A 10,878-nucleotide genomic window follows, 5' to 3' on the forward strand; every position below is an offset into this window, starting at 1 on the left:
ATTACATGGACCGTATTCCTGCTATGATTTTTTTGCACTTGATACTTTACAAGATCAAATACCTTCAGACGTTCCCATCAGTTAGTACAATAATTCTCAATACAGGTCTTAGTATTATGATTTAGTGCTTTCCTGTACTACAAAATTTGAGTTTTCTTTTGTTTGCAGTTCGTTTACAGACATTTAACACTACGTCAAATCCGGTCAAAATGCATACAATGGCTTTCATTGTTTTTACACTGCCAGACTTGATTTTATCAATGTTTCTGCGTGTACATACGAATCATGTACACATCTATATTTCATTGCTACAGGTATAAGATTTTAAGCATTTTTACTCAAACTTTACTTTAACCTAGCATTTCCTGTTGCCGGTTTATGTTTTCATGTATGTATTCAAGAAATAATAGAGTAAGATGTGTCAGAATATTTATTGTTCTAAACGTTTATTACAAACATTACTATTAATAGTAACAAAACTGCTTAAACCCAGACCATATAATCTGAAGCAAGCATTATAACTGGAATCGGTTATTTTAACCGATATTTGACCCGACATGGATGAGTGACGTCATATTGACGTCATTTTTCTTCTTTGTCATATTGACGAAATATTTGTTAACGTCTATGTTTTATATAATATACTGATTCAAGCAATCGACTTATCTTAGTTATATAATAAAAAACTCATTAAATGACAATGACGCTCTTTACATGGTTATTAGCACGACTAAAGCTATATTGCAAGAGAACGCACGAGATACGCCCTCATGCAATATAGGTTTAGCCGTGCTAAAAGCTACCCAGGTCCGCCATTGCCGTACCGTTTAATAAGTGTATAGTACCGCATAGATACCAAGTGGACACGGTTTTTAAATTCAAAATATAATGGCGAAAAAGTAATATATTTATAAATGTATTTGGTGAGTGAAGTTTAACACATCTACAACTGAATTATGTTGCATATTACTGATTTGGAGAGAGACCTCTAGAATTCTATTTTAAATATTCTCTAGAGATAAGATAATTTGTAGTAACACCAGTTTATTAATTTTACTTAATCGTACTACGTTTTCGTCAAGCGGAAGTAACATGTTAGTTTCGTTACTTCCTTTAAGGAGATGACACAATTATCGTTGCCAACAACATATGGTACAGTTGCGATGTTAAAAGTCATAATTCATTAATGTTTGACGTTACATTCTTCAATAATCTGTCGGAATCCCAGACAAAATAACTTGGCTCAGAAAAAAAGAAATGATTGACTTTGCCAGCTATACGATTGAACAACATAGAAGGGTCGAATTGATTCAATAGTTGTTTCCTCTGCAACGCGAACTAGTTCTTAATGGGATTTAACAGTCAATAAATAATGATGTTAGTTATTGATGTCTTACAACACACAAAATTCCTGATGAAGAAACTCGCGATTCAACGAGTTCTTAGTAATATTAATTTGTAGACAAACCACGAAGTTTTGTAGCAATATGGTATGACTTTAAAGCAAAAAAGGAACGCCTCGGGAGCCTAGTGGTTGAACACCCGTTTCAAATGCGGGAGGTCGTGGGTCCCAAACCTGGCCGCGTGATATCAAAACCTTGGAAAGAATGGTACTAGTTGTTTCCTCGCTTGGCGCGCAGCATTAAGAAGCTAATATAAGGATAGAGTATAATGTGACAGGGGGTGGTATAACGTCACGCATCTATCGGGTGATATTAAGATTTGCATTTTTCTCACTGCTACAAGTACACACCGTCATTTATCATGTTTATATGACTGATAAACTGTTGAAAGAGACGTTTAAGTCGAACATACACACTTCAGCCAACAGGTTCATATTGCTTTATTTCACATTACAGTATACAAAAGGTTGCTAACGTGATTTTGTTGGATGACGTATTTGATATCTCAACATTTTTCTTTACTAAATGCATTTGAAATATTGTTATTACAACAGTGTCTTCTTATCTCGTGTCTAAGGTGATGCCATCTAGCACTTGGTTCCAGTTAACTTTCCATTACTTGATTTACAAAAATCAGCGTCAAGACTCTTTATGACATCAGTTATCTGGGTTTGATTTAATTATCAAAAACCAGTTGTTTTTTATTTTACCTGGTCTATTGTTGTTGTCAGGATACGAGTTATAAGATCCAGGGAAGTGCCAACGCCTTTAGTATCTTGAACAATGAAATGGGTCGAATCGCTAAGGTGACTATGTCTTAGACTAGCTGACAAAAGAAATATAATGTCTTTTGTTAAAACGTATAGCTGGTGAGACCAGATATCTCATATATAGAACTTTCCTCTGGCTACTTTGCCTAAATGATTCGTGTACCACTGATTTGTGAATGATTTCTATTATGAGCTAAATAATTTCAGGGATCAGGCAAATCACTAAATGTTTCAAACTAACAATCTTCAGTTATTAATGATTAGCTCAAACTCCTATAGGCTGGAGATTCTATACTTGACTAGTCTTTTTGTTGAAGTTCCCGTCAGACAATACCTTTGAATCAACAACATACGAGTCCTATCGTATAGATGCTCGGCCTCTGTCCTCTTAATTGAAGTTGCAACTCTATATAATTGCCCTGACTCCTAGATGCTCAGCGCCTATATGCTATCACATGTAGCATTCAACTACCATATAGGTATATCCCCGATGCCTTGACTGTACTTCGCCAATAACGCTGAACCGTCTATAAGCTGGAACTCTCCTAATCTCAGTAGATTACCAATTCTGGGTCTCTGTCTCAGCTTTCCGATGCTCAGCCTATATTTGCTATAGTCTATAACATTCAACTACCATAAATGTAAATCTCCTATGCGCTGGCCCTATAGCTCGAAACCATGTTGAAATTCTGCAACTCTTCTTTAGTCTATGAACTTAAAACGTATTCTTTTTTAATAATTTATCCGCCCTGACTGGGTAGTTGCAATAACCTCCTTCTCAAGGTACTGGGATAAATTATTAGTTGAATCCTCGATGTGTCTTCTTATATTGCTGGATATCGAATTCACTCTCTGTCACCCATCTACCTACTTATATCTCAGCAGACGTGCTATTTATAGAACTTGTTTCTGATTAGTCCAAATTTATACATAGTATTTTACAATGAGTACTTGCTCTAATAAATATCTGGTTCCATTTAACTATCGTATATGACATAATGTGTGATGCTGGGATCCAGCTATCGACATAATGAACCCAGATCAGCCACAAATGACCCAAATCCTATTATTAACAGCAATTCAACAATAATTATAGCAATGATAGCATGAAAAAGGGAGTCAAGCACTATCTGTGTTACGTTATCAATACATCAAATATACAAATTATTCTGACAGTTGTTTCGAATGTGAACAAATGCTCGTTTCTGCAAAGTAAAGCATGATAATATATCTTCGTACATTAATTTAATATGTTCTAATTTGACTTTATTATGTTCAAATATTCCTATTCTACCGTGCCTTATCCGAACTAATTAAACTTTAAGAAATAAAATGTGTTCAGGTCCGCTATCACATTTATCATATTTTGTACTACTAGAGATAAAGCTGCAACGGCGTTAAAAAGCTGCTCAAGAATATTTGTAAAGTAATAAAGAACCTAACACATTTGATACTAAAATATTGCGGATAAATATAATATTTGTGTCTACCGAGTGATATTCGATTGAGGAAGCACTATAAAGATTGGCATTGTGCTCACTGCTACAAGTACACACCGTTATTTGTATGACTGAAAACTGGTGAAAAAGACTCCTAAGCCGAACAAACACAAACTTTATCCAACATGTTCATATCATTTTATATCACATTACAGTACATAAAATGTTGCTAACGTGAGTTGGATGACGCATTTGATATTACACCATTTTTCTTTATTAAATGCATTTAAGATATTGTTATTACAATAGTGTTTTCCTATCTCGTATCTAAGATGATGCCATCTAGCACTAGGTTCCAGTTAACTTTCCATTATTTGATTTACAAAAATCAGCATCCAGACTCTTTATGACATCAGTTATCTAGGTTTGATTTAATTATCAAAAATCAATTGTTTTTATGCCCCCGAAGGGATGCATATAGTTTTTGAACCGTCTGTCCGTCTGTCGGTCTGTCCGCAATTTTCGTGTCCGGTCCATATCTTTGTTATCGATAGATGGATTTTCAAATAACTTGGCATGAATGTGTACCACAGTAAGACGACCTGTCGGCGCAAGACCCAGGTCCATAGCTCAAAGGTCAAGGTCACACTTAGACATTAAAGGATAGTGCATTGATGGGCGTGTCCGGTCCATATCTTTGTCATCGATGGATGGATTTTCAAATAACTTGGCATGAATGTGTACCACAGTAAGACGACGTGTCGCGCGCAAGACCCAGGTCCGTAGCTCAAAGGTCAAGGTCACACTTAGACGTTAAAGGATAGTGCATTGATGGGCGTGTCCGGTCCATATCTTTGTCATCGATGGATGGATTTTCAAATAACTTGGCATGAATGTGTACCACAGTAAGACGACCTGTCGGCGCAAGACCCAGGTCCGTAGCTTAAAGGTCAAGGTCACACTTAGACGTTAAAGGTCATTTATCATGATAGAGCATTGATGGGCGTGTCCGGTCCATATCTTTGTCATTCATGCATGGATTTTAAAATAACTATGCATGAATGTGTGACACAGTAAGACGACGTGTCGCGCGCAAGACTCGGTTCCGTAGGTCAAAGGTCCTAAACTCTAACATCGGCCATAACTATATATTCATTCAAAGTGCCATCGGGGGCATGTGTCATCCTATGGAGACAGCTCTTGTTTAGTTTGCCTTTAATTGGTCAATTGTTGTTTCAAATGTGAATAAAAGCTCGTTTCTGCAAAGTAAATATTAGTGAAACTATAAACTAAGCATATGTGTAAATACAGCACGTGAATTATTAACTAGTATACGGAATCTTGTCATCTTGTATAGATAGATCTAAGTTATCAGTATAATGTCTAATATTTTGATGGGTTGAAAAAGTTCTTCTTATGTAGACTGCGAAAACTAGAGGTAGCCAGTTAAATCAACGGATGGGGGCAATTTTCTCCGTATTTAGCACTTGATTTTCATCTGAATCTCGTTCATGAACTAATACTGCGTTAAATATATTAATTAAGGAAACAAAGAAAACAAGATTAAGATGATAGAAAAATGGAATAACAAATTAATCAGCATCTATCAAGCAAAGAAACGAAGGAACAAGCAACTTATAAGCAAGGATGGTGGTATTGGTTTATTATTACCTTTCAAAAAGTATTTGTTGCACATCTATTTGAAAGACATATTTAACATTCTAACACTAGAACGATTTTCTTTTATATAAACATTGAAGGATTTTTCCGTGTATTGTCTTGTCGATAAAACACGTTTCGCAAAATGACCTACTTTTGGCTATCCCGGTGTAATGTGTCTATTTACGCCTAAAAAGATTTCCAGATTAGTATCCCTACCTGGTGTTATTATCCCCCGACGAAAGTCGGAGGGATATAGTTTTGGCGTTGTCCGCCCGTCCATCCGTCCGTCCTTCCGTCCGTCTTTCTGTCCGTCCGTCCGGAGCCATATCTAGGAAGTGGTTGGGAATATTTAAATAAATCTTCATATAAATGTTCACCACTATGAGGATATATGGCCCGTCAAGTTTCAGTCAGATATTGCCCACGTAACACCAGAGTTATGGCCCTTGGAAGTTTCTACTGTTAACTACATAGGGTACTATAAATGTCCGTCCGGAGCCATATCTAGGAACTTGTTGAGAATATTTAAATAAAACTTCATATACATGTTTACCACTATGAGTTTATGCGGCCCGGCAGGTTTCAGTCAGATTGCCCAAATAATACCAGAGTTATGGCCCTTAGACGTTTCTAGTGTTAACTATATAGGGTACTATAAATGTCCGTCCGGAGTCAGATCTAGGAAGTGGTTTGGAATATTTAAATAAAACTTCATATACATGTTCACCAGTATGAGTTTATGCGGCCCATCAAGTTTCAGTCAGATTGCCATAGTAACACCAGAGTATGGCCCTTAGAAGTTTAGAATGTTAACTATATATGGAACTATAAATATGGCAATTTCTGCATCATAATTTTTGATATGTTTGACCTTGAACTATGAAACTTAAATATAATTTAGAGCCCCATAATGTGGTTGTGCACACACAATGTCGTTCGGATTTCCTTTGTAACTTCAGAGTTATTGCCCCTTAATTGTATAAAAATCCACATATTTGTACATAACAAACTTACCATTTGGTAGTATTTCATTGAATTTCTTTCATTTTTTTCCATGAACATTTATCATGAACATGTGAAATTGTGCACCCACACCTGGTCACCCCCTTACCTTGGTCACCCCCTTACCTTGGTCTCACACCCCTTTTTTTCATTCCTTATTATAGATTTTTTTTTCAAACCTTCCATGACTATTTATCAACATGCAAGTTGTACCATTCTTCCACGTCGCTCCTCCACCCAGTCATGCCCGCCACCGATCATGCATCCTCTGCCCCCATTCTCTTCACCCCATTTTTTTTTCATTTTTAATTTTTCATCAATATTTATAATCAACATGTGAAGTTTTGTTTCCTCACCCGTTCCCCACCCCCACCCCCAAACAATATATATATTTCCATTCCTTTTTTTTAAATGTTCAAACCTTCAACATGCACCAACCTTGCCCCAGCCATGTTCAAGATTTCTTACTTGATTGTGTTCTCTTAAGGACATCTGTTCTTTTAAGTTCAAATGTACATGTTAAACAGCAACACTTTGTGCCAAACCACTCAAAGACAATATTTCGTTCCAGTTAAACTTCAAGCTCACACTTCAATTAACTGCATTTAATTTTAAAAGCTAAGCTCATTACAGTAAGCATATTCCATTCAAAATAATTCTTTAGTCAGGATCAAAGTATCATACATTTATTGTGTACTCTTTAATTAAACATTTGTTTTCTGTTAACTTGATTTTGATGAAATTATTTGCTTCCTAGTAACATCCTTAACTTTTTGCCATATATATTTTTTTGCCATTCCTCACCACAAACCCTTTCGGCGGGGTATACCAGTTCATCGAATTTGCTTGTTTAAACTTGTTAAAATGGAAATATGCCGGCCTTCATGATTAAATTACTACGCATCTGAACTCAAGACCGTGTTTTATTTGCCTACAAAGCACGCAAAACTAAAATCTATTTCCCAGATAATATTTTAGTTTCTCTTGATAAACGGCGAAGCCATCTAAATATTTAGAATTTTAAGATTGAACATACACTTGGTCTGTTTATATATTGATTACAGGCTTTATATATTATATATATCAGAAAATGCCTATATCATGTGATAAGCTTTACAAAACGTATTCAATGATAACCAGTACGTATCATATAAGAATCACATATGACTTACTTTATCTCGTGGACAAACACAGTCAAACCGATTCTGCTGTTATTAACTTGGTTTGTTTTATATGCTTTCAAACGATACTTTTGCAAGTATTGTATATAACGTATTACAACAACAGAAGTTTATAAATGTCATGTTCTGTACGTAAAATGCCACACCGGACTTAGTGTTATAACAGTTATATTTTCTTTTTTTTTTTAGGGATTACGCAATCCAGTTAATGTATATATATTATAGTTAAACTTATAGCTGGTGCTAGAGAAGGTAATGACTATATAATTTGTCATCCGTGTACAATGATTTATATGTCTTACATTGCAGTTTACATCGCGAAACCCGGACAAAATGCAATGCTAACACAAACGAAAACCTACCATCTTCGTGTATCAGAAATGTATTTTTTTCATACAACTGATGTTTCAAAAATGCAGGTTATATCTGCGAACTTCATTTTAGCCAGAATTGTCAGTAGCCTGGTTCCTGGTGAACATAAATTTCGTCTAAAACATACAATGTTTTGATATAGGAATTACAATTCACTTTTCTTCTAGATTTACGTCCTAATAAGTTATGAATGTTTGCAAACTATGATATTTGTGGTGTAATTAATGTAAGTACCTTATGCCTGAATCATTCGAGTGTTTTGTCTCAATATGAATGTGTGGAGGGACACACCAAATAATTTCAATTGAATCCTTGGTGCTTGACAAATAAAATACAAATGCTTACAGAGAAAATTAATTCAAGAAATATTATGCTTATTAAGGAGAAAGTAAAGATGATTTTAAGCATTTCTCTGATATTCTGAAAGACTGTACTTTGATTTAAGTATAGAAAATCATACTTTACACTTTTTACGTGATGATAACAGAAAAAGAACATATTTTGCACATGTTCATCAAAGATTCAATTTTACATAACATTTGTAGAAGGTATTAGAGGTATGTGCTGCTGATGTTAATTAAGCATTTCTGCCTGCGCAGATTAAATTCCTCCAGAAATAAAATCGTGTTCTTGTACTGCGAACAAAATACCCAGACGCCCGTAAGTTATCGGACAAAAGTTGTTACTTGATAATCAAGTATTTTCCAAAAATCTCTGCTCTTTTTATTTATTCTTACAATTCGCGTCTTTTATTTCCGTTATGTATGTTAGATTTTAGCTGTCGGAAATAACTATTATGTACACTGTCTCTCAGCTTTGGAATCACTGAGGGATTCAGAGTTAGGTGTACTGCGCACAATTAAAACGATTTAACCTTAAGCCTGCTGGTGGCAAGTGATTATGCCATTGCAACCAGTCCGTGCAGGCTGCTCTTGGTCCGCACTATTCGCTATTTAGTCAGTAAAGTTACAGTGAACACCCTTTTGAATAATAAATGGCATTACCCAAATTGAATGATTGACCAGACCATTATAGAAATTTAGCCGGCTAACGATTAGTTTTACCATTGATCGTTTCCAGTCGGTCCTCAACGTTGTCTTGTATTTTTCGTTTTGCCCTTGTTGTCTATTGTTTTATTTCCATATACGTTCTTTTGTGTGTAAATGTCAGTCATATACACATCCAGACCTACACTGCTTTATAGCTTCGTTTTGGCGACTCGGCGATATATGACCATTTTGTGTCGATTCGTCGTAAAACCCAACAATCTCTCTCGTTTTGGCGAGGATGCGTTTTAGAACTCGATGTTTCCTTTTGTCTTTGATTTTGTACCATTACGGTGTTATGTGTTCCTTATTTCCTAATACGGCATTGAAAAATAATGAGATTAATGTATAAGAAAGCTGTCCAATAACTCAAACGCTTTGTTTCTGTAACATTACAATGTTACGTGTTCTTTATTCTCTATAAAGGTATTGAGAAAAAATAGAGATTAAGGTAGAAGTTGGTCAAACATTCCAACGATTTGTCATGCAATGCTTGCCTGTTATAATAGCAGACCAAAACAAATCGGATATCTGCATCTAATATATTTTCAAAAGATTACAGTACAAAACAAGAATATTGGGTTCTTCTGATTAATGTTTTGAATGCATAAGATATAACATTCTAGCACAGATGTTGTTTTTGTTGCAAGGAATAAATTCTATCACCTCGCAAGTTTCCAGGCTTAACCTATGTTTTGCCAATTTTCCTGTTACTTCCGTAATAAATTACAATCTTTCTGCCAATATAATTCTAGTGTACATAATGAGACATGTCATTTGTGACAGTATCATACGCGAACAGCTATGTTCCACGGCAATAACATGATTCAAAGAAAACAGAGTGAGAAAACATACGCTTATAACCGACTAATAATACATGAAATGAAGCAGAAAATTATATACAACAATGAAAATATGCATTTCGCAATCTTGAATAAACAATTTTATATACTTACCTTAACGTCGTTACGCCCTTTGATATATCTGGTAATATCGTGCAAAATACGGATTTTATTTGTCGAATTATTTATGATATCATTTTATGTATTCTATTTTCCTAGCTCCATGTTTAGGTTAAACAAATACACACACATTTGTAGTTTAGAAATAAGTATTAAAAACAGGAAAATTATGAAAAAAGAAACAGACGTTTTTCTTCCTACCAAATCCTGGAAACAAATTTAAAATTGTTTTAAAAATCAACAATATTTCACTTAAAAGTCAGTACCTACATCTATAAGATATTTGCTCGTTAGGTAAAAACAAGACAGGAATCAGCATTTTGTGAATGAATAGCTGATATGTGTGTAGTTGATTTTCTTGACAACTGTCGATGTTCTTTACACCGTCGTTGTTAATATTTCTGAGCATGGTAATTAACATGCTATTAGCATCATGAACGATGATGCCAAAAAGATCGAGGGGACGTAAGTTTCGATTATTGCAAAGATGATAGATACAATATACTTAATGGCAGGAATTTACTTATCTGAAACGCATTCAGAGAATAAAGTTCAGCTTACAGTAAGGGGCCATCTAACGGACAGAAAAATGATCTCTTAACATATATGGTCTCTTTTTACAACATAATGTGTTCTTTGACACCACAAGGAAAAAAACTGAAATAGTCGACCTTTAATACAAGTGGTTTCTATTGGCTAATTCTGTCGAACAAGTTTGACTTTATGTGTGAATGGCATTTTAGCATCCAGTACCTCAGTAATGCAAAGATTAAGCTGCTCTAGCTGTTTCAACCGTTGACTTTCTTGTCACACTTTCTTTAAGCATGATATAACTTCATAACACTTTAAATAATTTTGTTTTAGAACCAGTTTCAGAAATAAAGCCGAAGAAAAATATTCATATGTCTGTTTGGATGCTACTTTTAGATTGTATCTTTTGTTCAGTAAGCTGATGAGTAAGACACTCAACTGTTTAGCCAGAGGCCCTAAGTTTAAGTCCCAAGCTAGGCACGGCGAAGTGAGGCGAGGGTTGGTGAATTT

This window comes from Mercenaria mercenaria, chromosome 7, assembly GCF_021730395.1.
Source record: "Mercenaria mercenaria strain notata chromosome 7, MADL_Memer_1, whole genome shotgun sequence".
Classification (NCBI taxonomy): domain Eukaryota; kingdom Metazoa; phylum Mollusca; class Bivalvia; order Venerida; family Veneridae; genus Mercenaria; species Mercenaria mercenaria.